Genomic DNA, 27595 nt, shown 5'->3' with positions numbered 1-27595 from the left:
TACTGTGGGTAAGTTGATAGCGTGTGTTTTTTTTTCTTTTTGCATGACGTGATCTGTAAGTTCAAATTAATCACGTAAATTTCTTAACTTTTTTTTCATTAAATGCAAAAATTTTATAAGAATTGAAAATTTACGTGTATTGTTTTATTATTTTTTTTGCATGACATGGTCTGTAGGTTTGAACTCCGCACGTAAATATCTTAATTTTTTCATTAACTAAAAAGAAGTTTATATAAAATAATTTTATAAAAGAAACAATAGGTTTTCTAGAGTGAAATGTGGAATGACATGTATTTTGGATTAAGTTATTGCATGAAGGCATGTGAAGCTTCCTCCGGGGCAATTTCACGGATTTCGATGACAATAAAAATATAGAGTGTGAAATATTCGTTGATCATCATTCAATCCCGGGTAACGTCAGGTCGCCCTGCTAGTGTTATATAAATGTTTACTTAAACAAGAACTGCTGTCCAAATACACACAATTCAAATTGCATACAACACTCTCTATTTCCCCAATTCTCTTTCCACACACACACACACACACACACACACACACACACACACACACATACATATATATATGTATGCATATGTATGCATATGTACATATATAAATATGTATGCATATGTACACACACAAACACACACACACACATATATACAGGGTTGGCCATAAGTCGCCCACCAAGGGATTTGAAATAATTCTGATAGTAATAAGCGTTATTTATTAAAACCAAACTTAACCAATAACCAGAAAAACACGTTGTACACGCTGATACAACCATAAAAGAAGATGTATCTTATACCCAAAGAAAAGAAAATATATTTTGCCCCGCAGATTTTACAGTTTCATATTACTTAATTGTTTGGTGCGTGACTTATGGTCCACCCTGTATATATATACATACATAAATTGTTTACTTAATTATATGAACATCAACATGTGAAATTATATAAACAGATTTATATAATTTCATATATAACAAAAAATCTAAATTTATAATCGATAAAAATAAACAGTAACGTCATCTAGGAGTTTATGGCGGAACGGTTAACGTGCTGGACTGTGGTAAACATGGTCTGGAATTCGATTCCTAGAAACAGTCAAGCTACGCTGATGAGAGGTAGTTACCTTGAAACATGCGTGTACGTAGATTACTGTTTTAAAAATAATAGAAATAAATAAAATGTTATATACGTCCAAATAAATTATGGGCGATTTTCTAAGTAAATAAAAAATGAGATTCGAGGCGAAGCCACTATTTAACAGTATTTATCGTTGAAAAAGCAACAAATCTCTATATATATAGACACACACACACACACACACACACACACACACACACACACACATATATATATATATATATATATATATATATATATATATATATATATATATATATATATAAAGATATCGATTTCAATCAGATCTGATAATATAAACTCAATTCCTTTCGTCCGTTAACTTCTAAATTACAATTAGCAAATAAATTGTAAAAAATAGCATTACCAACTATAGCTATTATATTTCTTGATTTATGAAATTACTTTGCGATTATTTCTAATTGAATCTATATGTTCAACTGATGGGTAAAGTCGGTTTGAATAGATGCGCCAACTGAAGTAAAGATTGAAACGCACAAACCGGATTATTTATATATCGATAGAAATAATAATGAGAAATTACTCCAAGTACATATTGGCAGCCATTTTGTATTTTTTAATCGACCGAACAATCGTCTTTCTCTCCTTTCCCGCCAATCAATTCATTGGAGGAGTTTATTTATTGAGATCAGCCAAATAATGCAAATAATGCAAATTGCGTAGATTACGATAAACGAATGAAATTACATATATTCAAATAAACGATATCGAATTCAGATAACGGGATAAAGTCACGCGTTTGCTTTCTTAAATTATGCTATCATGTCAATCGAATTTCGAGTTAGAAATTTAATAATCGTGAAAGAAAATTAACGAAGCGTGCCATTATTTTTGGATAATCTTAAGAAACAAAAACTAAATAGCAATGCAAGAATGAAAAGAACGTGAGATCGACAAACGACACGAAGCGCGAAATATCTTGTTATATTAGATTTTCTCCGAATGGGACACGTGAAAATAAAACGATATAAAGAAATAAGCAAAGAAGAATTAAAGAAAGAGGATATGTTTTTTGTTTTTTGCTTTATTCACGTTTTTGTTTTTATTGTATTTTTTGTTTTTTTTATTTTTACCCAATGAAAAATTGTGTTTGTGAATAAACAAGGTAACCCGATTGAGTCTGTAACTTTTGTTGTTTATGTTGCTTTTTAAGATGTCAGAAAGCAACTACAAAAATTAGTAAAATAAATATACCCCCATCTCCAGGAAAAATGTAGAAAAAATAGCAATAAAAAGAAAAAAAAAAGTAAGATGTACGTGTTTTTGGGGTTCCTGTTAGGTGATAAAAAAAAGAAATAAAGTAAAATAATAATAATAATAATAATAATAATAATAATAATAATAATAATAATAATAATAATAATGGCGCCGAATGAACGCGGCAAGTTAGTTATTCAAGCAGCACTTTTTTTTTCATTCGTAAGTGCAAGGGCATTTGTTTGATAAATCTTCCATCGTTATCATCTAATTTTTAAGATGTGTTTTTTATTTCTCTATAATCACTTTATTTTCTTCCTTTTCTTTTTCTGGTCCTGGCTATGAATTTCAAGTGCCTTCTCTGGCGAGGCCCCAATTTAGGCGGATTCAAGAAATGTGAAATTTTGTTAAGATATCTATCTCTATTTCTATCTCTACTATTATATAAAAGTCACTTTGTGTGTGTGTGTGTATGTGTGTGAGTTCCTTCCTCATAGGTTCCGAAATGCTTGAGCCTATCTTTTGCAAATTTCGCGCAAAGTTAATTCATATGTCTAGCAGTGTTCTAAAATATGTTTTGTACAGAAATTCATCCGATAACTATTGAAAATCGAAAAAAATCCCATGTTAAAAATAGCTTTTCGCTCTTATAGATAAAAAAAATAATTTTTACAGGGGAATATTTTACGTTACACCGGCAAGGGAGATGATAAAATCTCAGAAAATCATTTCTTCTTTAAAAAAAGAATTGTCATAATCTGGAAATATGGCTTAGTGGTAGAGCATTCCACTGCAGATCGAATAATCCCCTGTTCAGGTCCGGGTGTATCTCACCATTTTATTTTATTTTTTCTTATTAATAGGTTCACTTTACAATAAAAGAAAAGGTAATATTAAAAATCGCTGCAAATCATTTCTTTGATTGCATATTCTAAAACTAAACATTAATCAGAAGTGGCTTTTCCAGGGCATCCATCGTTAAGCTCAAATATCAGCTGACATGATATTGTAAACAAACACAAGCGAGATTTGATGGACGACATTATCATCAATAATGATTTATTTATTCATATTTTGCGAATTAGTTCACCGGGCAAATTATTTCTCGCAATATATATTAATCAATAGAAGATTGATTCTATAATAAAACATACGCAATCTGATAAATTAAAATATCATGATTAAGCGTATTTTACGACCAGGCAACGCCGGGCTGCCAGCTAGTTTATTAATATTTTTATGCATTGCATCAGCGGATGATTGATATGATAATTACGGTAAACTAACATTCCAAATTATAACAATGGTATCCGAATTGCGACAAGAACTATCTTTTGGGTTGTAAGCAAATAATGCGCGGAATGCTTGTTGACGTCAATCATTATGTAAGCAAGAATAATTAATATAGATAAATATACATGTTGGAGACGTCCCTCCATGGGATTAATGGACTATCTCATGACATCACTTCCTTTGGTGACATCACTTCCGGTATCGAATATCGATGCCCAGAGCCTGAGATTGGCCCGCGACCAAGCAGGTCGGGTGCACACGCCTCACCGTTGAGAATGGTATTGCTCAACTCGCTTTGCTGTAATCTATGTGAATGCATGTTCGTTTCCTAAAAATCCTGTGTTCTTTTCGTTTATTATAATCTAACTCCATAACAACAGGGAAAGGCGAGAAAAGGAGAGACCAAAAAAGAAGGAGAGGACCCGAAAGAGAGAGGGATAGGGAGACAGATTTAACCAATTTACACAGCCAGGCACAAACAGGCGTGCTAGCTCCACACAAGAATTTGCAGAGATTCGCGTAGAAAACTTAATGAATTATGCTTCAAAAATTCATTAGCACATTTTCTTGTACTGCTCGACTATTAATAAACAAAGGTTTTATCGGACTAGCAAGACTCGTAACCTCTATCTCACAGAAGAGATGTTGCGAGTTTGTCTCTGCTGTATCGTTATTTTCATGGAAAGTGTTCGACTGAGCTTCAATCTATGGTCCCCCCTCGCAAAACGTTCACAAGAAACACTCGTCTAGCTGTAAACACTATCAATAATTCCCCCCACTCTTTATCTGTGCCTAAACCTAAACGTAGATTCCATGAACAAAGCTTTTTTATTAGAACTGCACGCCTGTGGAATTGTCTTCCGTTTTCCTGCTTTCCGGCTGACTACAATATGGTTGTCTTCAAGTCTAACGTAAATAAGTTCTTGATGAGCCGTTCCATATAAGCTATCAAATTTAACAAATTTTCATTACTAATGATTATTATATTGTCCAATTTCTACTGTACTCTCTTTAACCCTTATCCTTGAGTGGCCTCTTGGCCTTGATAATGAGTTGATACCTATGAAAAAAAAAAAAGAAAAAGTCCAATGTGAACAAGTTCTAATTGAATCGTCCCCCTAAGTAATCCAAGTTACAAAATTCCCACTGTTTACTATGCTAAAATCACAATGACTAATGTATACCTATTAACCCTTATCCTCGAGTGGCCTCTGGGCCTTGATAAGTGGTGACACCCTTGTAAAAAAAAAAAAAATCTCACGGAATAAGAAATATATTTAATCGACAAATGTTTTGATAAAGCTGATATTTTTCTGGATAGCGCAAGAAGTTAGTTTTGTGGACAGAAAAACCAATGACACGCCCATAAATTTAACAGAACAAGCTATTGTCTATAAATTGTTGTTATAATTTCAAGGGGAAATTTATTTATTTGCTAACCGAGAATGAATAAAACGATGTATACCGCTAATATATTGAAGTGAGCAATCAATTTATAATTATTCATTTATTATAAAATAGTGATATCGAATATATATTTAAAACCTCGAAAGACAATGGATCATGAGCACTTAAATACACTGCTGTCTGTTTATACTATTATTAACAATTTTATGAAAACAGTGTCCATTGTATTTTAAATATAGAACTGAACCAAATGAGATAAATTAATATGTACTAATAAATATTCAGAACGCAATATTGTGCTACATGGTTCAATACAAAAAAATAAAATCACATTGTTAGAGAAAATCTTTAATTTACTCCTTCAATCTAACACCTTTTATCAGGCGATGTTCTTTTTTCTCCCAGTCTATTTCTAACGTTCCCTTTTGTACGTAAGGTTTCACTTACTTATTTCTTCCGAAAAAATCGTTTCACGTCGCAATTACTGCGAGTTACTTTCAAAAACCATTACAGGAATGACCATATATTATTATAGTGATATTTGAAAACGAAGCTATATAAAAGACAGGTAACACTCATATTCTGGTCTAGGGTCGACAGATTGGTCTTTTTAAAGTCAAATTTAAGGAATTTGGTATTTTAAAAAGCAGTTTGGTCTTCGAAAAATTGTATTTGACATTTTTGAAAACGTAAGGTATAGACTAATTAAGTAATGAACAAACAAGATAGCAATTAATAAGAACAAAACATAGTGGTTGATTTCGGATTGAAATTCACCCCAAATAATTGTGGCAGTTTCAAGAACAAATTAAAGTGTTATTTACAAGTGCATACAGTGGTTGTACATGTTCTCTTTCTCTACTTCTTTTATAGTAATCGCTATTTTGTCTAATGGTTGATAAGCTTATTTTTTTATGAAAATATAAGATATAAAGAGACATTTGCTAAAAGTTTTCATAAATGATTTTATCGGGAGAAAATAGACACAGAAGGAAATTAACATTACCTTAGATAATTATTTACTTTTTAACTTCCTAACTTTCTTTTTTTTTTTTTTTTTTTTTACACAGTGATCACCACTTATCAAGGCCCGGAAGCCACTCAGGGATAAGGGTTATTGCAAGTACATCACGTTAGTGAGGAGATTTTATGAAGTGTTTAATTAGGGGGGCGGTTCATTAGGAATTTGTTAACATTAGACTTGAAGACATCCAAGTTGTAGTCCGGAGGGAAGCAGGCAGACGGAACAGAGTTCCACAGGCGTGCAGTTCTAAGAAAGAAGCTTTGCTCATGAAATCCGCGTTTTGATTTAGGCACAGATATAGAGTGGGGGAAATTTTTCACAGTGGATTCAGCTAGACGGGTGTTTTTCGTGAAAGTTTGGCGAGGGGGGACCAGGGATTGGAGTTCAGACGAGCACCTGCCATGAAAATAACGATAAAACAAGGATAGGCTCGCAACGTCTCTTCTGTGGGAGAGGGGTTGCAGGGTAGAGAAAAGGGCATCCCCCACTAAACCACGAAGTCTATTTTGTACTCTGTCAAGGCATGATAGGCTGTTTTTGGCAGCTCCTGCCCAGATATGGCAACAGTATTCCATCCTTGGCCGTACTTGGCTTTTATATAGATAGAGAATTGCATCAATAGTGAGATATCTTCTGGAGCGGTAGAAGGATCCCACCATCTTTCCTGCGACCTTGGCAACAGACTTGATGTACGTGTTCCATTTCAGATCAGGAGTAAAGGTTAAACCCAGAAGCTTGTCAAAACACGGGGCCTCACCCAGACGAGAGCCATCCATCACAATTGATGCCAGCTGGGGATCAGAGCGTTGATGATGTAAGGATAGGAGTTTGGTTTTAGATGCATTAAAGGTAACTAGCCACATCTTCCCCCACTGAACCACGCGCTCGAGATCAGAGGAGAGAGAATCCGAGAGAACTTCGTCATTTACAGCCTTTGATGTGTTGCCGTAGATAGTCGTGTCATCAGCATAGATGTCAACGAATGATTTAAGTATGTGTTTAGGGAGGTCATTGATGTAGATCAGGAAGAGAGTTGGGCCGATGATTGACCCCTGAGGGACTCCAGCATTAATATTGCAGGCCTCCAATTTTTGTCCATCTACCACTACTCTTATGAGCCTATCGGAGAGAAATGATTTAATGATTGAGAGAATATTTCCAGTTATACCGTAGCTGGAAATCTTGTGAAGTAGACCCTTATGCCATACTTTGTCAAAGGCCTTTGATATGTCAAGAGCAATTGCCCTAGAAAGGAAGCCTTTGTCAAGAGATTCACTAATCCTGTGGGATATAACCGTCAGCACATCTGCGGTAGATCTTGCAGAGCGGAAACCATATTGTGTGTCACTAAGAAGGTTGTTTCTGCTGAGGTGGTTGACTATTTCTCTATTTAATATTGATTCCAGTAACTTACTCATAACACAGAGAAGACTTATTGGTCTGTATTGAGAGGGAGATGACTTATCACCTGAATTCTTAAATACAGGGCAAACTGATGAGGTCTTCCAGGGGGTCGGAAAGCACTTCTCCTTAAGGCAGCGCTTAAATAGTTTCGTAAGTATGGGAGCAAGTTCTGGTTGAAGCTTTTTTAACAATATAATTGGGATGCCATCAGGGCCAGTTGCTTTACTGGAATCTAGGTTTTTTATTAGCTTGGCGACCTCATGCACGGATATTTGTATATTACCTAGCTTGTTCTGTGTTATAGGAGGAAATATGGGGAGTTGATGGCCTTCGTCGCATAGGGTAGAATTAGCTGCAAAGTTCTTTGCAAATAGTTTGGCCTTGTCTGACGCTGACGAGATAACCTCTGGTCCATTGATAATGGTTGGGATAGAACGCACACTTCTGTTCAGGATCCTATTTGTTATTTGCCAAAACTGGTGGGAACCAAGCCGTTGATCAGCTACCTTGGATTTAACAGACTGGGCATATAGCTCTCTTGCATTTTTTATTACTCTTTTACAGTGGTTGCTGGCAGTCCTGAAAGCAGCTTTAGTCTCAGTGCATCTATTACGTTGGTAGTTATGGAAAAAGTGATTTCTGTGCGCGATAGCAGCAGCACATTTTGGGGAGAGCCATGGCTGGCTGTTAGGTTTTTGTTGGAATTTTTTTGATGGTATGAATTGGTCTATGCCTACAATTAACCATTCGGTCAGATCTGATACTATAGAGGACACTTCCTTTTTAAACATGGAGTGCAGAGGTAAATCAGATATGAATGTACGGAAGCTATCCCAGTCAGCCATAGAGTATCGGTATACAGTACGGTGGAGGGGTACGTCTGATGGCTTCTTACATTTTGTTTTTATCTTAACTGATACAACGGAGTGGTCGGAGGATCCTAAAGGAGAATGAACGGTACATGAACATAGCTCAGGGGAAGTTGAAAGAAAAAGGTCTAAGAGGCTTGCATATTGATTGGGTGTATCGGGCACACGGGTGGGTTCGCGAACAATCTGAGTGAGGTCATAAGCAATGGCAAAATCATGACAAAACCTCCCCTCATCATCTGTCTTATTTGAATGGGTCAGCCATTCCACGTTATGGACGTTGAAGTCACCACAGATGTGGATGTTAGCCGAGGGATGTGAAGACAGTATGTGGTCTATTTTCTCAGATATGCTCTTAAAGATAGTAACTCCGCTGTTGTGGGGCCTATAGAGGGCAAATATAAATGCAGTGGTGTTAGCAAGTGCAACCCTGAAGCACATATAGGGTAAATTAGGATCTTCTCTAGAGATATCCCTGCCACATGGGAAGCCATCCTTAATGTAGGCACATATTCCATGCCCATGGCGATCTTGGGAGTCAGATTTAGCTGTTAAATTGGAGTATCCATGCATTATGAACTCATCTAGGGAAGTGGTCGGCCCTATTCCAGTTTCACATAGAAATAATATGTCCGGTTTCGTCTCCTGTAATTGGGTTTCAACCTCTGGAAGGTTGGAACGTAGACCCCTGATATTGGAGAAGGAGACCTGGTAGTAGGGGTCTACGCTGGAAGATGGGTTCTAGGCTTAATCGAGTTTTTATTCTGGAGATATTTCATGTTGAGGTTTGGGGATTTGTGGAATAGGTCGGCATACTTGGTTAGAGCAGTACAGAGAGGGAAAGTAAGAGAGAAAAAGACAGGAAGATTTTTTTTTTATTTGTAGCACACGAAAAGGTAAAGTCGTAACAATTACCCACTAGTATGGCATCGAGAGGCCCCACCAGAGACTACTGCATGGTCCAGATCCACTCACCAAATGGCAATACAGCAGTCCCAGTACTTTGCGCCTGCTGATAGGACAGCCTCCTTAGTGGTTAATCCAAGGTTCGGGTCCCTGACTATCAGGCGGATAACGTCAGCCCAGACAAAACGTTTACCTCCAGCACCCTTACTAGTGACATGGCAACAAGGACAGACAAAGACAGAAAAATATCCGACATCTCAGACTACTGGTCACCAAGTAGTACCGACCTTTAAGCAGCTTTTTCTTCACCCTTTGTCAGAAACATCACTCATTGAATGAGGACTGAATGACAAAATAGGAGAAGCGAGAGTTACTGGAGCTGCCGATAACACATCCACTGTATTATCTACTCTCCATTTAAAAAAAAAAAAAAAAAAAAAAAAAAGGGGGGAGGGGAGAAAGGGGAATGGGTACAAGTGACTTATATCTAAGTAGTAAGTCCGGTGCGAACTTAATAATTCATGGCATTTTGGTGATAATCTCCCCTCCCATATTAATGGGTGGAAGTTTGTCGTTATCTATCTAGTTTGAATCATAAAAGTTTCATCTTATAATTAATTAAAATCCAATAATTAACTATTATCAATTTGTAAAGACTGATTCATATTAATTTACATTAGAGTTAAAATAATTTTTCAAGGTTTTAATTTAGGAGGTCCGTTTTCATGAGTGACTTTCTTTGCGCTGTATTATATTTCGAATGTACTTGAACATAAGGCTAACTATATAAGGTAGGATTCGAAAACTAGAAGAAAATATTTTCAATACAGGCAAGCTTGCAGTAATAGTATATATTAAGTATACTACTTAAATAAAGTCCTAAGTTTATCTACTCTAGAGAATAATTTCCGGCATTTTTTTTTTTTTTATCGTTAGTTGCCGGCATTTTGTTTGTTTTAAAACGTTCAGCTTTGTAGCAGGATGGCTGGACGGATAATACGAAATACAGACAAAAAGACAGGAGAAATACAGACAAAATACATAAAACACGAAAAGCAAATTTAAAACAATGTAACAAAACATTTAGGATTAGTTTAGAAAAATAAAATAAATAAAAATACTTAACGTTTTTGCACTAGAGATTCCGCCAGCGGTTTTTTTATCAACTGTTAGCTAGCATATGGCTTACTAGAGTGACAGGAGATTTCTATTTCCGGATGACTTGATCGAGTGCCTATCTACAGAATAAAAGTCGTAACGTTTCTATGTGTAAACAATATCTAATTTACATTTTTTTTTTGTTAAAAAAAAAAAAAAAAAATTCTAGCTTTTTTTTTTTTTATAAAGTCCTAAGTTTATCTACTCTAGAGAATAATTTCCGGCATTTTTTTTTTTTATCGTTAGTTGCCGGCATTTTGTTTGTTTTAAAACGTTCAGCTTTGTAGCAGGAGGGCTGGACGGATAATACGGAATACAGACAAAAAGACAGGAGAAATACAGACAAAATACATAAAACACGAAAAGCAAATTTAGAACAATGTAACAAAACATTTAGGATTAGTTTAGAAAAAAAAATAAATAAATAAAAATACTTAACGTTTTTGCACTAGAGATTCCGCCAGCGGTTTTTTATCAACTGTTAGCTAGCATATGGCTTACTAGAGTGACAGGAGATTTCTATTTCCGGATGACTTGATCGAGTGCCTATCTACAGAATAAAAGTCGTAACGTTTCTATGTGTAAACAATATCTAATTTACATTTTTTTTTGTTAAAAAAAAAAAAAAAAAAAAAAATTCTAGCTTTTTTTTTTTTATAAAGTCCTAAGTTTATCTACTCTAGAGAATAATTTCCGGCATTTTTTTTTTTTTATCGTTAGTTGCCGGCATTTTGTTTGTTTTAAAACGTTCAGCTTTGTAGCAGGAGGGCTGGACGGATAATACGGAATACAGACAAAAAGACAGGAGAAATACAGACAAAATACATAAAACACGAAAAGCAAATTTAGAACAATGTAACAAAACATTTAGGATTAGTTTAGAAAAAAAAAAAAATAAATAAAAATACTTAACGTTTTTGCACTAGAGATTCCGCCAGCGGTTTTTTATCAACTGTTAGCTAGCATATGGCTTACTAGAGTGACAGGAGATTTCTATTTCCGGATGACTTGATCGAGTGCCTATCTACAGAATAAAAGTCGTAACGTTTCTATGTGTAAACAATATCTAATTTACATTTTTTTTTGTTAAAAAAAAAAAAAAAAAAAAAATTCTAGCTTTTTTTTTTTATAAAGTCCTAAGTTTATCTACTCTAGAGAATAATTTCCGGCATTTTTTTTTATCGTTAGTTGCCGGCATTTTGTTTGTTTTAAAACGTTCAGCTTTGTAGCAGGAGGGCTGGACGGATAATACGGAATACAGACAAAAAGACAGGAGAAATACAGACAAAATACATAAAACACGAAAAGCAAATTTAAAACAATGTAACAAAACATTTAGGATTAGTTTAGAAAAATAAATCAAATCAAAATCTTAGTCAAATCAAAATGAGTGAGGCACACTGACAGAGACATCGAGACAACATTTCGATAAGATTATTTCTTCATTATTGGCGGTGTCCTATTCGCATGGCTTCCACAAAGACAATGATTTGAAACCATTTATTTTTTCTTCGCACAAAAACGTGACAACATTTCTTCTCGTTCGATTCTGTTTTGTCTACCGTTTGATCTGCTGCCCCCTGCTTCAACTTTTACGACCACTGTCCCTGGGGACGATTCTGTGTGAAGATTAATATTATCATGACAGGTACTAAATGTGGTCCTTGTAAAAATTCACACTAGCCAACCTATTCGCTAGTCCCTAATATGTTTACACACGGCATATTTCCACAGGTGTCAGATTTTAAGGGAACGCTTTAAGCGGAGAGTGATGCAGCTGTTTATGCACACTGTCTTTAAATTCTTGCACGTTGATACAATCGTGAAAACAAGGAGCAGGGAGAGGGGATTTCAAATGTTAGCGCCTCCAATGGCAGAAATAATCAGAGTGGGAAAATTTCCGGCATCTACTCATCTTTATAGAGAAGAGGTACGATTTTGCTACTAGTCGAGTTTGTCAGTGGCATTTACGTTGTGAAGGGCACAAGTGCAGTAAGTTTATCGGAGCACATTCCGTGGAAGTACAACACGCACAACCGGCGATGAATAACATTTAGACGTAAACGACCTTTTGGCTTTCGAAATATACTTTCTACGTCGATTCACAAGGAAACATTTTCCTGCAGATGATCTTATTATATATATATATATATATATATATATATATATATATATATATATATATATATATATATATATATATATATACTAGCAATGGGTGCCCGGCGTTGCCCGGGTGTTTGGGGGTGTATGCTGAGCAAAAAAAAAAAATAAATAAAGGTCAATTTTTTTAAAACTTTGACCCCTATTATGACCCCTTCAAATTTATTGTCTTGGGCTCAAATCAAGTTATTAAGTAAGATCCATGTCCTAGGAACCTATATCTAAAATTTCAAGTGTTTAGACCCAAAATTGTCGGAAGAGTTTGGTAGAGTTCTCAAAGGTCAAATCGTTGAACTTTGACCCCTTAATCGACAAATTTCTGGCCAAAAACCGATTACGTCGATTTTCCCAAATCTCAGTACCCTATATATCAAATTTTAAGTCTTTAGACTTAAAATTGACAGAGTTATTGTGTATGGAAATGTACACAGACACACAAACACGTTCACTTATATATATATATATATATATATATATATATATATATATATATATATAACTAAGCAAATGTTTCGATCATAGATATTAGTCGAGGATGATGCCTTTTATTTTTTGTTTTTTAGGGGGGTGACAGTTTATAAGTTCTAGTTTCCTTCGGTTTCTGTGGTGTTCTTTCTAATAATGATTGAATTAAACGACAATATACTTCTAAATAGTAGAAATTAATAAGAATATAAAGAATGGAGATGGATCGGCAAAGTCACTAAATCACGGCGTGAGTTTATTGTACGAAAAATTTCTGTGTTGGCATTCATTTTTTAAAAAATTTATTTAATATATACACATCTAAAGTATCCATTTCTCAATAGAAAATGTGTATTTTTCGATAGATTTTCATGGCTAATGCACGACTGAACTCCAATCTATAACTCTCCCTTGCGAAACCTTCCCAAAAAACGCTCAACTAGCTACAACCACTAGAAACGATTTCCCCCACTCGCTATCTGTGTCTAAATCTAAACGCAGATTCCATGAATAAAGTTTATTTCCCAGAACTGCCGACCTGTGGAACTCTGTTCCGCTGTCCTGCTTCTCGGTTGAATACAACATGGTAGCCTTCAAATTCAATGTAAACAAGTTCCCATAAATAATCAAATTCCACCCAATTTACACCATTAAAGATTACTACACTATCACCTTACATTCATTAACCCTTATCCTCGAGTGAACTTCGAGACTTAATAAGTTGTGACTCTCAGGTCTCGAAAAATGACTCATATAATAATAATATTTAGAAAAAAACTGCGCCTATTAGTATTCTCTGAAGTTTGGATCGAAAAAATCCTTCCAAGGTGGCAGTGTTCTTCGCACTCATACAGTGAAGGTTTCATTGCTCTACCCCCCCTTCCTTGATCTTTCCATCCTCCTTGGCCCTTCATACCTATTTTGTACGGTATTATCCGAGACTGTTTTCCTTTTAGATTAGAGGTATGGCAGTTTTGATTCCCTTGGGTTCATTTAGTGTTCTTTTTTTCTTTTTACTTCTCTTGCATTCCCATGTGGTTGGTTAGACTTTGTAGCTTATGGTGGTTTATTTCCGCATTCGAAGGTTTTCCTTGAGATTTCAGCTGTTTTCATCAATACCATTCGCTGTATAGTCGCAATATTCATCTTTATACCGATTTCTCATAGTCTTTAGGTTTGTAAAAACATCTGAAGAAAGGCTGTTCTTGTGAAAATTTTCAAACGACATAATGTTTGAATTTGTCCGAATAGTCTTGAAACAATTTTAACTAACGATGAAATTCACTACTTGTTGCTATCAACCCATTCTTTGATGTGTTGGTTTTTGTTAAAACAATATATGAATGCTTAATTATGAAATATGATAATTTTGTAGCTTACAGTTTAAGTCATCTCTTTTTGGCTTAAAATTTATTAGTATATGAACGATTACTGAATTATATAAACCCAGTAAAATTCGGAATGCTACAAAATAAGAGTCTCTCTCTCTCTCCCTCTCTATCTCTCTCTCTGCCTGTCTCTCTCTGTCTCTCTGTCTCTCTGTCTCTCTCTTTCTCTCTCTCTCTCTCTCTCTCTCTCTCTCTCTCTCTCTCTCTCTCTATATATATATATATATATATATATATATATATATATATAAGTATTAGTTGTATCTGCCCGGCATTGCCCAGGAGTTATTTATCTTCGTTTTTTATTTAGCAATTTTAAAATATCAGATTTAAAATTATTTGGATTCTTCAGATTGTTGTTATTATCTTGAATTTTTATTTTTGCAAAGGTTTTATCGATGTAACCTCCAAGCTTCTTCAGTTGTACCTTATCGAACTCGGGAATTTTTCTGTCGCCCTCGGAAGTCTGTACGGAATTTCGAACGGAACCGTTTATTTAATTCACGGGCGTATCCTGCTATCCTTCCATCAGAAGGAAGAAGCATTCATTCCTTTTCCATTGAAGCTTTTCTATTCAATAACATTTAAACATATCGTAGCGCCACCTGTTGCCACCTCCTTCCATCAGGTGATCCTGCCCAATCTGGGAACACAATATTCAAATCTAAAACTCGGTAAAAAGAATTTTCATTAAAAAACAATGTTATTTACTTACTTTTTATGTCAATTTACACTAAAAGCAATGATATCTCCTTAATTTATGTCGATAAATATTAATGACCACTAAAAGATTAAGTGTTTCTTCTTTATACGAACGAAATCTTGAAGTAAAAAAGAAATTTCATTAAAAAACAATGTCATTCACTTACTTTTTATGTCAATTTCAATTAAAAACAATATGAGCATTTTAAGTTATCGTAAATATCGGTTCTGAATGAAGTAATCATTTTCTTTAACCATTTGCTTACGTTACAGACCTTATTTTTCTGTAGCCGAAGAAAAAGGCTACTTTGTTTTACACCTATATTCACCACAACTGAAGATTGAATATTTACATTTTAATGTGTAAAGAAAACAAAATAAGTTGTTTTGACGAGTTTCCAACTGAATATCACCTTTAAAATAATTTATGTCGACAACTATTAATGACTATTAAAAACTGAGGCATTTCTTCGTTATAAAAGCGAAATCTGAAAGTCAAAAAGTGAATTGTTAATAAGAAAAAAATGTTATTTACTTAAATTTAATTTCAATTTCAATTAAAAACAATGTTATCTACTTTATTGTCATGTCTAAATGAGTTAAATATTACTGCATATTATTGCATAAAACATGTATTTAGATGAATCTACGATTGTGATATCCGCCATTAATTATAACAGGACAGATAGTAGTTACCTCCCTGATTTCATGCTATTTATTTATGTATAAACTTCAAATTTATTTAGAAAACCATTTTCATTAATAATTTATTTTCTATCCTATCGTTTTTCGTAATTTTTAGATATGTTATTAAATTCGACATGAAAATTAAGGAAATGCGGTTGGTTTTGCTTGAAATTCAATATTTTGATTTTCGAATTTCAGTCAGATACAAAGAAACGCCAATGATTTTAAATAACTGACGAAGAAACTAAAATATATTTAAGTCGATTTGATTTTTCAGTTATATTTTGAATATGATTTTTTAAAATTGGATTCATTTCATAATTGTGAGTTTTTTTTTTATTTCGACACATAATTTATTGATAATACAAAAAAATGTGTCGAAACGAGAAGAGATGTGAGAAGTGTTTAGATAATTTGCTAAAATCAAGGCAATGGCGGAAAGCCTAGAAATCTACCGATAGTGGAATATTGTAGTATTAATTAAGAATTAGTTATATAATATTAAGTGAATATTTTTTGCTAGAATATCTTGTGTTTTTCTTTTCCAGTTTTTACAACTAGTCCTTTTTTACTTTTCTGTTTTAAATCTTAACCATCTCGCATTTTTCTATGTTATATATATATATATATATATATATATATATATATATATATATATATATATATATATATTTTGTATACTATATACAGGAATTTACATCGGTAGTCGGTACCGACGGTTTCAAGCCCGGTAGTTGAGGACTGCTCTTAATGTCCGCCTCAGGCTCTCTTCAGCCGACTCTCATCTGTCTTTAACCGGAACCGGAACTCTATATATGCACACCGTAATTTTTTTTTTGTGTATGCTACTTTAATAAGGTAATAAATTTGAAGCAATAAATTAAAAAGTATGGGATGATGCCTTCTATATTATTATTTTTCTTTAAATACCCCCCTATCATTCAGTTTAAGTCTCGTTTAAAGGCGTTTTAAAAATTCATTTTAAATTATGTCTAATCTCGTTTAAAAATAGGGTAATAAAATTTATATTGAAAAAGACCTAGGAAGTGCCCAGGGGATGGTATATACTAATATTTAAGTATTGCTTTGCGTTTAAAAACGTTTAATATTTAAAATAATCTCTAGTTTCGTTTTAATTACGGTAATAATATTTAGTTAAAATAAACTTAAAATGTGTAAATATTTGGCATATGTTTACATTTAAGTATCGTTTCACGTTTAAAATTATTTAAAACGTTATTTTAAAATTATATGTAATTTCGTTTTAAAAACGGTAATAAATCTTAAATTGAAATAGGTCTAAACGGTGTAAAAAAATTGGCGTTTTTATATTTAAGTATATTAAGTATAGCATGATCTCGCTCTATTTAAAAACACGTTTTAAAACAATTAAAAAATTTTAAAATTTTTAACTTAAAAATTCTCTCTAGATCTCGTTTAAAATGGGTGATAAGATCTACAATAATATAAAATAAAATATTTTCACATGTCTATAACTAAACTTTTTTTTTTTTTTATCTTCACGTTTTATCTTTTTTTCTATCCCAATTTATAAGAAGCGATCCTCTTCTATGTATACAGTCCTTCAAGCATTCATTTTTTACATTTAAGCATCCATCTTCTTGGGTTGCTTTTAAAATATAATATTTTTCGGCATTGCAGAGCGAGCATTGTTTTAGTTCTGGGGAGTATGAAGGTTTTTGCTCGATTTTTTTCCATTTCACCGTAAAAGGTGCACCTTCTTCTTTTAACTGCCAGATTTTGTTTGCTAAAACCGTATTACTTCTCTCTTTTGCTCTAAAAGAGCTCATGTGCATATAATATCTCTGTTTAAACGGCCCCTTCGTCATTCCAATGTATTTATTAGTTACATTTGTGGATGTATTCGTTACAGTTGCTTCATATACAAGTGACTCTGCTTTACAATTCCCTTCAAGCGGGCACTCATTTTTGGCTCTGCAAGAGCAGTTTGCATTTTCCCTCTCTATTGGTTCTCTAGAGATGATGGATTTTATTGACGGTGTTGTTGAGTAGCTTATTTTAATTGTATTTCTATTGAATATTTTATGTAGCTTGTGCTTTTTAGGAAAATGTTTATCTAGTAGTTTCAAGAACAACCGTCCTACTTTAGTTTTTATATTTAATGAGAATGGAGGTAGAAACCAAATTACTTTCCGTCCTCTGTTTTTTTTTGTTGGTTATGGGTTGGTTCGAATTTTATTTGTTCTTTAAATCCACTTTTATGGAGCGCGTCATTGTAATATGGAGCTGCTTGTTCAAATACTTCTGCATTTGAAGATAATGTAGATATTCTTTTGCTCACATTTGCTACCATATTTTTAAATATTGTCGGGAGGGGGGGGGTGGCATGAACCTTTGTTTATGTATACTAATTTTTCATTTGGTTTATGAAAGGGTTTATATATTCTTTTTTGGAGATCTAAAGTTACGTATATATATATATAGTAAGAGAGAGTGCGAGAGACGTATGCATGTGTTGGTCTATAGACAGATGTTTTATATTTTTAGCTGGATATATATATATATATATATATATATATATATATATATAGTGTGTGTGTATGTGTGATTATGTTTATTTACACACATCTATTTCGCTGTATTACAACTCTTCAGTGTTGCTACAATATATGTGTGTGTGCATGCACTCGTTATTAAGAATACGTAATGTTTCTATTAGCGTTACTGTTTTAAAATCAGCAGGGAGTGAGGGAGATGAATAAAGAGAGGGAAAGAGGGAGAGAAATAAAGATAGAGTGAGTGAGAGAGAGTGAGATAGTTAGAGTGAGAGAGAGAGAGAGAGGGAGAGAGAGAGAGCGAGAGAGAGGGGGGAAGATGGTGTAATGCAAATAATTGAAGAATAGGCGAAGAGAGAAAACGAGAAAATGAGGAAGCGAAAATGACACCACAAAGCCTCGTTTTGAAAAAGAAAAGTGTCAAATGTCTTGCAATTGAAGAATTGTCGGCTGTCTATTCGTTAATTTCAGGTTATCTGACGAAATTATCGTCATTGGTAAACCAGCCCGCCTCCAAAGGGTTGCCAATGATGCCGGTGCGTTCGTACATGTGGAAGAGGGCGCCACAGGCAAAACTTGCAGAAACTATCAAGGCGCTTATCTTAACGCATACAAATTATCCGTTTGCCCCATCTTCTTACACCACAATGTAAATTTCGAATTCGTTGCCCGACTGTAGACCCTAGTTTTGTCTCACACGTACCCGGCGAGATGTTTAAATCTAGGACGCAAAAAACAAAAAGAAGAAGGAACACGGAAACAAATAAAATGCACGCCGCTGCGTAAAATTTTGATCACAATCTTAAGCGGAAACTCACTTGTAAACTTTAAATCGGCTTTTACACCTCCTCCACAACATTGATATGTAAAAGTCTATGACTCATCATATGAGTTGAAACTTTCTTTTCTAGTTTTCCTTTCATTATGACATACACCCTACCTTTTTTAGAGTCCAAGTATATCTGTAAAGACTCTGTCGGTTGGTCGGTCGGCCATCTTAAAGTTGTAAATAACATTTAGATCCGTCGGCAAATAACGGCATCAGTTTATTACGAGAAAAAAAAAATGAGTAGTTTATTTTTTTGTACTTTTTGTTAAATATTATTATCTGAGTAATCTTTTCAATATAAATTCTATTGAGAAATATGCATTTTAAACATGTAAACATTAAGTAAATATATCACCGGTTACGGATTTTTATTCTTGGTACCAAAATCAACAGAGATTAGAGCATTCCTGTAATGGCCTGATTCCTGTTGATTGCGGTGGGATATTAGTTCTATGCAGTTCTAGAAGGTTCACTCTCATGTTTTGCCTCTCTCGTTGAGAAGGGGGTTAGTTTATTGCTAACACACTAGAGCGCTTTTACTGGAGAATGCTTACGGGGCTGTTCAAGCAGTTTTTTCAGGTCAGAGTACACATCCTCATGATGGGGGGGGGGAACTGACGTCTCAATTCTACTTCTCGACCATTGTGTTTAAGTTCCTGCAGTGGGAAAGAACTAAATAAAACCAACAAGTTATCTAAAATAGCCGTCCATTTGGGCCATAGTGGATAACTTTACTTAATGTTTACATATACAGGCGTCAAAAAAGAAAGTCCGCACTTGTAATTCTTTCAAAAACTGCAAATTTCAGCTAAATTTAATGTAACTGTTTAAACAAATTACACCTCATTTGATTGTCCTTTTATTCTCCTATAATTTTACCTGTTCATATTTGACTTTTAATTGAATATTCTAGTGTACACGTCAAATTAAAAAAAATAACTTCAAATTGAGGATGCAAAAAGAAAGTCCGCACAATGGAAAATTGTTATTTAAATGTAACTTTATGACATTAATGCAACACAAATACAACAGGAACACAATAAAATAGTTAATTTTTAGTAGCATAGCCCGTCTGCAATTTGACAGCCTGCAACCTTTTAGGAATTCCTTGATTTAGACTCCGGGGAAAGGGCATCCCACTTTTCTTTAATCTTTTTCCAAAGTTCTTCCAAATTTGGAATTTTATCATTGCGTGGCTGTTGCTTGATGTAATGCCATACGTTTTTGATAGGATTGAGGTCTGGGATTGTGCAGGCCAATCAAAACACGGAATATCATACTCTTCCAGGAACCTCTTGACATTGCCAGCTGTGTGAATGGGGGCATTATCCTGCATGAAGATGGGATTGTCATCCAAATTCCGACGGTAGAAAAAGCTCAGTCAACATATTAATGTACTCGGTCGAATTAATTCGACCTTGCAAGCGAACTATAGACTCTGAGCCGTTGGTACTAATAGTGCCCCTACACCAAAACTAAACCTCCACCACCTTGCAGCGTTGAAACTGAGCACCTAGGATTTAATTTTTCGTCTTTCCCCCGACGGACGTACTGCCTACCATCACTGCCTAGCCTATTGAACTTGCTTTCGTCGCTAAAAAGCACTTTTGACCAATATGAAGAGTCATGATTTTTATTGCATCTGACGAAATCCAGACGGCGCTTTCTGTTCTTTACAGAAATCATTGGCTTGCGTCTTGCAACATATCCTCGCAAATTAAATTCTTTTAATCTGTTCTTAACAGTAGGAAGAGAGCACTTTTTAACAATATTGCATTGTTGTTGAATTTGGGGAGCCGTTTCAAATCTGTTTCTTAGGCTGCGTATCTTGATAGCATTGTCTTCCCTGTTAGAAGTAACTCTAGTACGACCAGATGTAGAGACATCACGAACACTGCCGGTGTTTTGATGCTTTTGTACAGTCTTTCGTACCGTTTTCTCATCACATTTCAATCTGCAGCCAATTTCTCGATTGGATAAACCAGAAAGGTGGAGGTTAATGAATTCCTGACGATCACTAAGAGAAGTCGTGGCATATGGACTAAATGTTACGTTTTATAACCTGAAACAACAACAATCATGATTAGAGATGCTTTGTTACCAGTTGGTGGATATTTTAAACTGATTTAGGAGCGATAATTCAAGTTGGTTTTAAGCGAATTGGTTACTGTGGACGTTCTTTTTGTCCTCCACAATTTGAAGTTATTTTTTTTTTTAATTAACGGAACACTAGAATATTTCAATTAAAAGTTAAATATGAACAAGTAAAATGATAGCAGAATAAAAGGCGAATCAAATGATGTATAGGTTTTTAAACAGTTACATTAAATTCAGCTTAATTTTGCAGTTTTTGAAAAAATTACAAGTGTGGACTTTTTTGCCATCACTGTATCTTCACATAATAAATTAAAAAAAAAACAACTAAGTAAGCATATAATAATATTTAACAAAAACAAAAATAATCATATAATAATATTATTAAAAAAAAATAATAATATTTAACAAAACAAAAAATAATCATATAATATTAATAAACAAATACAAAAGAATAATTTTTATGATAATATTTTACACAAACAAAAATAATGATATAATAATATAAAAAACAATGTAATAATATTAACAAAAACAAAAACTTATTCATATAATTATATTTAAGAAAATAAAATAATAAAATATTTTTAACAAAAATGAAATAATCATATAATAGTATTAAACAAAAACAAAAACATAATCATAAAATAATATTTAACAAAAACAAAAAATATCATATAATAATATTTAACAAAAATAATCATATAATGATATATAACAAAGATAGAAATATAATTATATAATCATATTTAACAAAAAATAATCGTATCATAATATTTAACAAAAACAAAAAATAATTATATTTTACAAAAACGGAAAGTAATCATATAATTATGTTTTACAGGAATAAAAAAATATATAACATTACGCATAAACAAACAAAATGTTTTATATAATATTATTCCACAAAACGCAAAAAATATCACATAATAGTTATAAGTAAAAATAAAAAAATCATATAATGATATATAACAAAACAATAATCATATAACACTACAAAAACTAAAAAAAACAATCATATAAAATTATTTAACAACAACAAAAATATAATAAAATAATACTATTTAACAACAAAAAAATAATCATATAATGATTATAATAAACAAGAACAAAAAAACATATAACAATATGTAATATGTAAAGAGATTGTTTATAGAAATATGCCAGGTATCCAGAGATGAAAACGAAAATATAAATAAAAGTAAAAAGGAAGTTTCTTTGTTTCCTTTTGTTTTCTTTATTTTTTTTCTATATTTTGAATCCATTTTTAACCAAAACAAGACACAGTGCCACTTCGATGTAGAGGGTTACTATCGGGAGCATAAGTTGCAGGGATACTATGTAGGGAGTCGAGCAGCAAGATGTCCATTTACATTGCACTTGAACTTCTGCATGTCAGTCCAGTTGGGAAAACATGAACTCGGAAAAATCATATAATAATATATGACATGCAGAATATATTAATTTATTTTTATTTCAGACTATTATTCTCATCTTTATTAGTTGTTGCTTTTCATCTTTATTGGTTGTTGCTTTTCATGACGTTTCGGCCAACTATTCCTCTGGCACGCTTTGGGTAGGATTGAAACCGCTATCTTCAGACAATGTCCATCTGGAACCGTGGCGCAGTTGATAGAGACGTTGAATCTCTATGGAACCAGATGGACATTGTTTGAAGATAGCGGTTTCAATCCTACCCAAAGCGTGCCAGAGATTTACTTGGCCAAAACGTGGTGAGACGACAACAAATACGGATGGCAGTGATTGCTGAGAATGCAGTTAGGAGATTCGAAGTTCCTATCCGTCGTGGTTACCACCTGACGAAGGCCAGAGGAATAGTTGTCCGAAACATCGTGAAAAACAACAACCAATAAAGATGAGAATAATAGTCCGAAATAAAAAATAAATTAATATATATAATGCTCATCTCAAAAATGAATTCCAATTAAGGAATAATATATATGACATGCAGAAGTTCAAGTGTAATGTAAATAGACATCTTGCTGCTCGACTCCCTACATAGTATCCCTGTAACTTATGCCCCCGATAGTTACCCCCTACATCAAAGTGGCACTGTGTCTTGTTTGGGGCTAATAATAAATTTGGAATAAAAAAAGTATAGGAAAAATATAAAGAACAAAAAAAAGAAGGAAACAAAGAAACTTCTTTTCTACTTTTATTTATATTTTCGTTTTCATCTCTGGATACCTGACATATTTCTATGAACCATCTATTTACATATTACACAGTCTTATTCAAGCAAAATACGAGGAACGTTCCAAAAGTAATGCCTCCTATTTTTTTATTCCGTTTTAATGGATCAAGGAGGATTGCAAATTGCATTGTTATGAAGACTAAATTTATGCATTCATGACTTGAAAGTTTCATTTCTCTGTTGTAGATATTGATGGTATGAGAGTATAAGAAAACAACCTGTTTTATGGACGTTCGTCAGAAGCAGAGATGCATCACTGAATTCCTGACAAAAGGCAATGAGAATGGTTGTGACTGTAGAAAAATAAATTCTGAAACCAAAATGTCACTCGTTTTAATGGTACCTCTCCCGTCTCCGTAGCTCTTCAATTTTTTGAATTAACATAATAGGAGTCTTTGTTGTTCGAACGAACCGCCGACATAAACCTCTTATAATAATTTATAGCTTTAAAAGCACAAACAACATTGATGGAAACAGAAAATAGACGTTATTTACGGTTTAAAATGCGCCTGAAACAGTTGAAATCTATTCTTATCAAATGATGAGGCTTCAATTGTCAGCATCATTAGATCACTCGTACACAATCCTCCCACTGTGAACAAGCTTTACGAGGATTTAATCACGTATGAAATTGCTAAAATCCATCTCTATTAACAATTCACTGTCTGAGTTGCGGAACAAGAGCTTTATCAAACGCAACATACGGGTATATTCATCGTTATTCATACGGGTATATTTACAATTCAATTCCGTAATTAAAAATTGACGGTCATTTGAGAGCTGTTGTTTCGGGTGGCGTACAATTGCCCACACAATTTCCTTTTTCGAAAATTGAAGCTTTAACTTTTGTTTGCAATTTGAAAGAAATAAAACCGCGTTTAAACATTGTTTGTTTTCGCGTTTATTTCGGAGAATTCCCTCAAGGTTAGTGTGACATTCTAAACACAATATTCGTAACACGTAATTTTTTTTTCTTTTGTTATTTTAAGAATCGACTCATCTCCGATGACCTGTCCGCCGGGTTCATTCTTTGTAATATGTCTGGGTCAGGTTTTATTCATACCTTTTTTTTTCCTTGTTTTAAAGTTAAATTTCCGTTAAAATATATTTTATTTTAGTATGTTAAGGACAAGGATTGTTAATTTGAATTATTTGGATTAATCAGATTAAATAAACCTGTGGCGCAATGGATAAAGTGCTAAGTGACAGTTTTCTGAGGTAAAACTTCATTATGCAGAAAAATGATATTGTTTTGAGGCAAGTTGATCTATCCATTTCAGAAATAATTAACTTATCCAAAGACTATGAATATAGTTACATTTAAGCAACGATGTAGGGATTCACAACAGTTACGGCTCCAGAACCATGACGTGTACTTCTGAAACATGCTTTTGCTAATACACTTTTTATTGTGTTTGTCTTGATAATTACTGGCGTGCGAAGCTACAACAAGATTCAATTTTTTGCGCGTTTATGCATTAATTCTGTACACTCACTATTCCATATAGCTAGATATACGGCATAATCACGTTGACACACCGGTTCCCGTCAGACACCAAAGTTAAGCAACGTTGAGCCTGGTCATTACTAAAATGGGTGACCAATTTGGGAAGTTCAGGTGCTGTATGTAGGAGGACGTCGACACCACCCTGCAAAAGTTGCAAAAACCTAACATCGTCATCTCCCCCAACGAGGATATACATGCGACTGGTGACCGCTTGTGAATTTCATACTCCTATGAAACTTCCTCCTTCGGAGGAAGCCGGTTAAACCCTGAATAGGGTTAGTGCTGACTGCGCACATAGCTAGCTATAGATCTAATTCAGTTATGTGTGTTTTTTATATAAAATTATATATCTCATTAACTGTAAGGTTTAAATACTTTAAGACTACAGCTGTCAAATTAAACTTCATATAAATATTAGTCTGAATATTTATTATGTAAAACTTTTCAATATATAATTTTATTTATTGTATAAAAATTTTAAGTAAACTTTACAAAACAAACTTTTCAGAAAAAATATTTATTAGGTTTGTTGAAATATTATAGTCTGCAATGGATTTTATCTTATCGCGTTTTATGGATTGCTTCATATGCTTACATTTTAACATTACAAGCTTGGATTACACTGGTCAACACAATATTTTTGGCAGGCAAAGTAAGACTGGTTTCTGGGGTTTTCAAGGGCGCTGAATCCGAATCTGACATTAGTTTTTTCAAATTGGCTCTAGTTTTTGAGATATCACAGGGGGATCGTTTGTCTGAAATCACCCATTCGCGACCATAGCTAAACGTACAAAAAACGGCTAAATAGTGCATAAATGTCAGATATTGATTTTTATGATAATCTTAAACCACAAAGACAGTGTAAAATCTCAATCTAACAAGTTAAGTTAGATATAGCATCATTTCATTTATCCTATAACTGAATACTTTTCATAGATTTCGAGGATATACAAAAAATTTGCTAAAAATTTGCTGAATTTTAATTCTCCAAGTGAAAAAAAAAACATTTACATAATCAGTTATATATCATAAATTAATGCAAAGCATTATACACTAGATTCTTAGTTACAATGAACACACAAAACAATATTTTATTCACAAAACTAAAATTGACGTTTATACGATTTTCGCTTGTGAGCAACTTTTGGACAGTCTCTCAAAAGGTTCCAGCAGTAGTCTGCCATCATGTGCTCATCCCATTTGCCTTGATAGCTCTCCCTGCTCTTCACTGTAATCACCAAGATTACCAGGAAATCTGTCGAGGTGGCTAAACAAGAAATGAACTTTAATGCTCATATTTGCCCCTAGTTTTCCGTATGCAGTAAGCATCTTACGGACCAATTGCTTGTAATTGTCACCTTTGGTATTTCCCAAAAAGTTTGTCACTACATCTGTGAAGGACACCCAAGCATTTAACTCAACCGTGTTCATATGATTAGTAAAGTCAGAATCCCTCATGAGCGTTCGAATCTGAGGTCCATCGAAGATGCCACCTTTAGCTTTTTCGATGGAAAGACCTGGAAATTGCCTGCATATGTACTTGAAGCAATCCCCATCCTTGTTCAACGCCTTAACAAACTGCTTCATGAGCCCTAGTTTTATGTGCAATGGAGGGAAGATGATTCTATCCCTGGGTACCAAAGGCTCATTGATGACGTTGGCTGTGCCGACTTCGAGACTTTCTCGTCCTGGCCAGTTCTCCCTTCTCCAGTGCTGGATTCTTGCTCTGCTATCCCACAAACAAAGAAAGCAGGGATACTTTGTGTACCCACTTTGCTGACCAAGCAGAAAATTCACCATTTTCAAGTCCACACAAATCAGCCATTTATGAGTGTTGTAATTCATCTTTTCAAGAACAAATTTGATAGCATCATACTCTTCTTTCATCTTGGTAGAATGGCCAATTGATACAGGAGCAAACTTATTGCCATTGTGCAAAAGTACAATTTTTAGACTTGCTTTCGAGCTATCTATGAAGAGACGCCAATCTGCTGGGTCATATGATGAGATCCCCATGCAGTTAAGAAGTGCAGAAACGTCATTACAAAAGGCAAGGTCGTCTTCTTTAGAAAAGAAACGAAGCAAGCTGCCTTCCCTTGTCCTATAGTATGTTACTTTTGTGCCAGAATCAAGAATGTTTTTCTCTTGGAGTCGTGATGCAAGAACTTCAGACTGCTCCTTCGACAAACAAAGGTCTCGCACTAGGTCATTAAGTTCAGATTGATTGAAAAGCCGAGGGCCATTTGAGGGTTCTTCATAGTCACTACATCTATCATCACTTGATATTGAAAGATCAGCTGGAATCTCTTCGGTTTCATCGATTTCAGGCAAACTGGTGAAAACAGGCACAGGTAGATCCTCAGAGTGCGCAACAGGACGGATAGCAGAATCCAGGCTTGGATACTGCCAATTTGCTTTCTTGTGCTTGTTAAACCCCGTCATGTCATTGAGACAGAAGTAGCAGTCATCAAAATGATTGTTGGGCTCTCTCCCCACCATTGGTACAGCAAACTTCAACTTCAGCTTACCGTTGGTCCAACCGCGGAGACTTTCTACACAGGTTTTGCACACCATATGTGGG

At 34.0% G+C, this 27595-nt stretch overlaps 1 protein-coding gene and 1 pseudogene across 1 annotated transcript in view; both read left to right on the top strand.

The window, feature by feature from the left end:
- LOC145276556 (uncharacterized) overlaps positions 1-27595 on the top strand; it is a 402732-nt gene that overhangs the window by 351540 nt on the left and 23597 nt on the right. The gene's annotated exons all lie outside the window — the stretch shown is intronic.
- On the top strand, positions 25020-25137 carry LOC145277126 (5S ribosomal RNA; annotated as a pseudogene).

The sequence above is a fragment of the Euprymna scolopes genome, chromosome 5, assembly GCF_053919585.1.
Source record: "Euprymna scolopes isolate OS-2025 chromosome 5, ASM5391958v1, whole genome shotgun sequence".
NCBI lineage: Eukaryota > Metazoa > Mollusca > Cephalopoda > Sepiida > Sepiolidae > Euprymna > Euprymna scolopes.
This window is presented reverse-complemented; position numbering and strand designations above follow the sequence as displayed.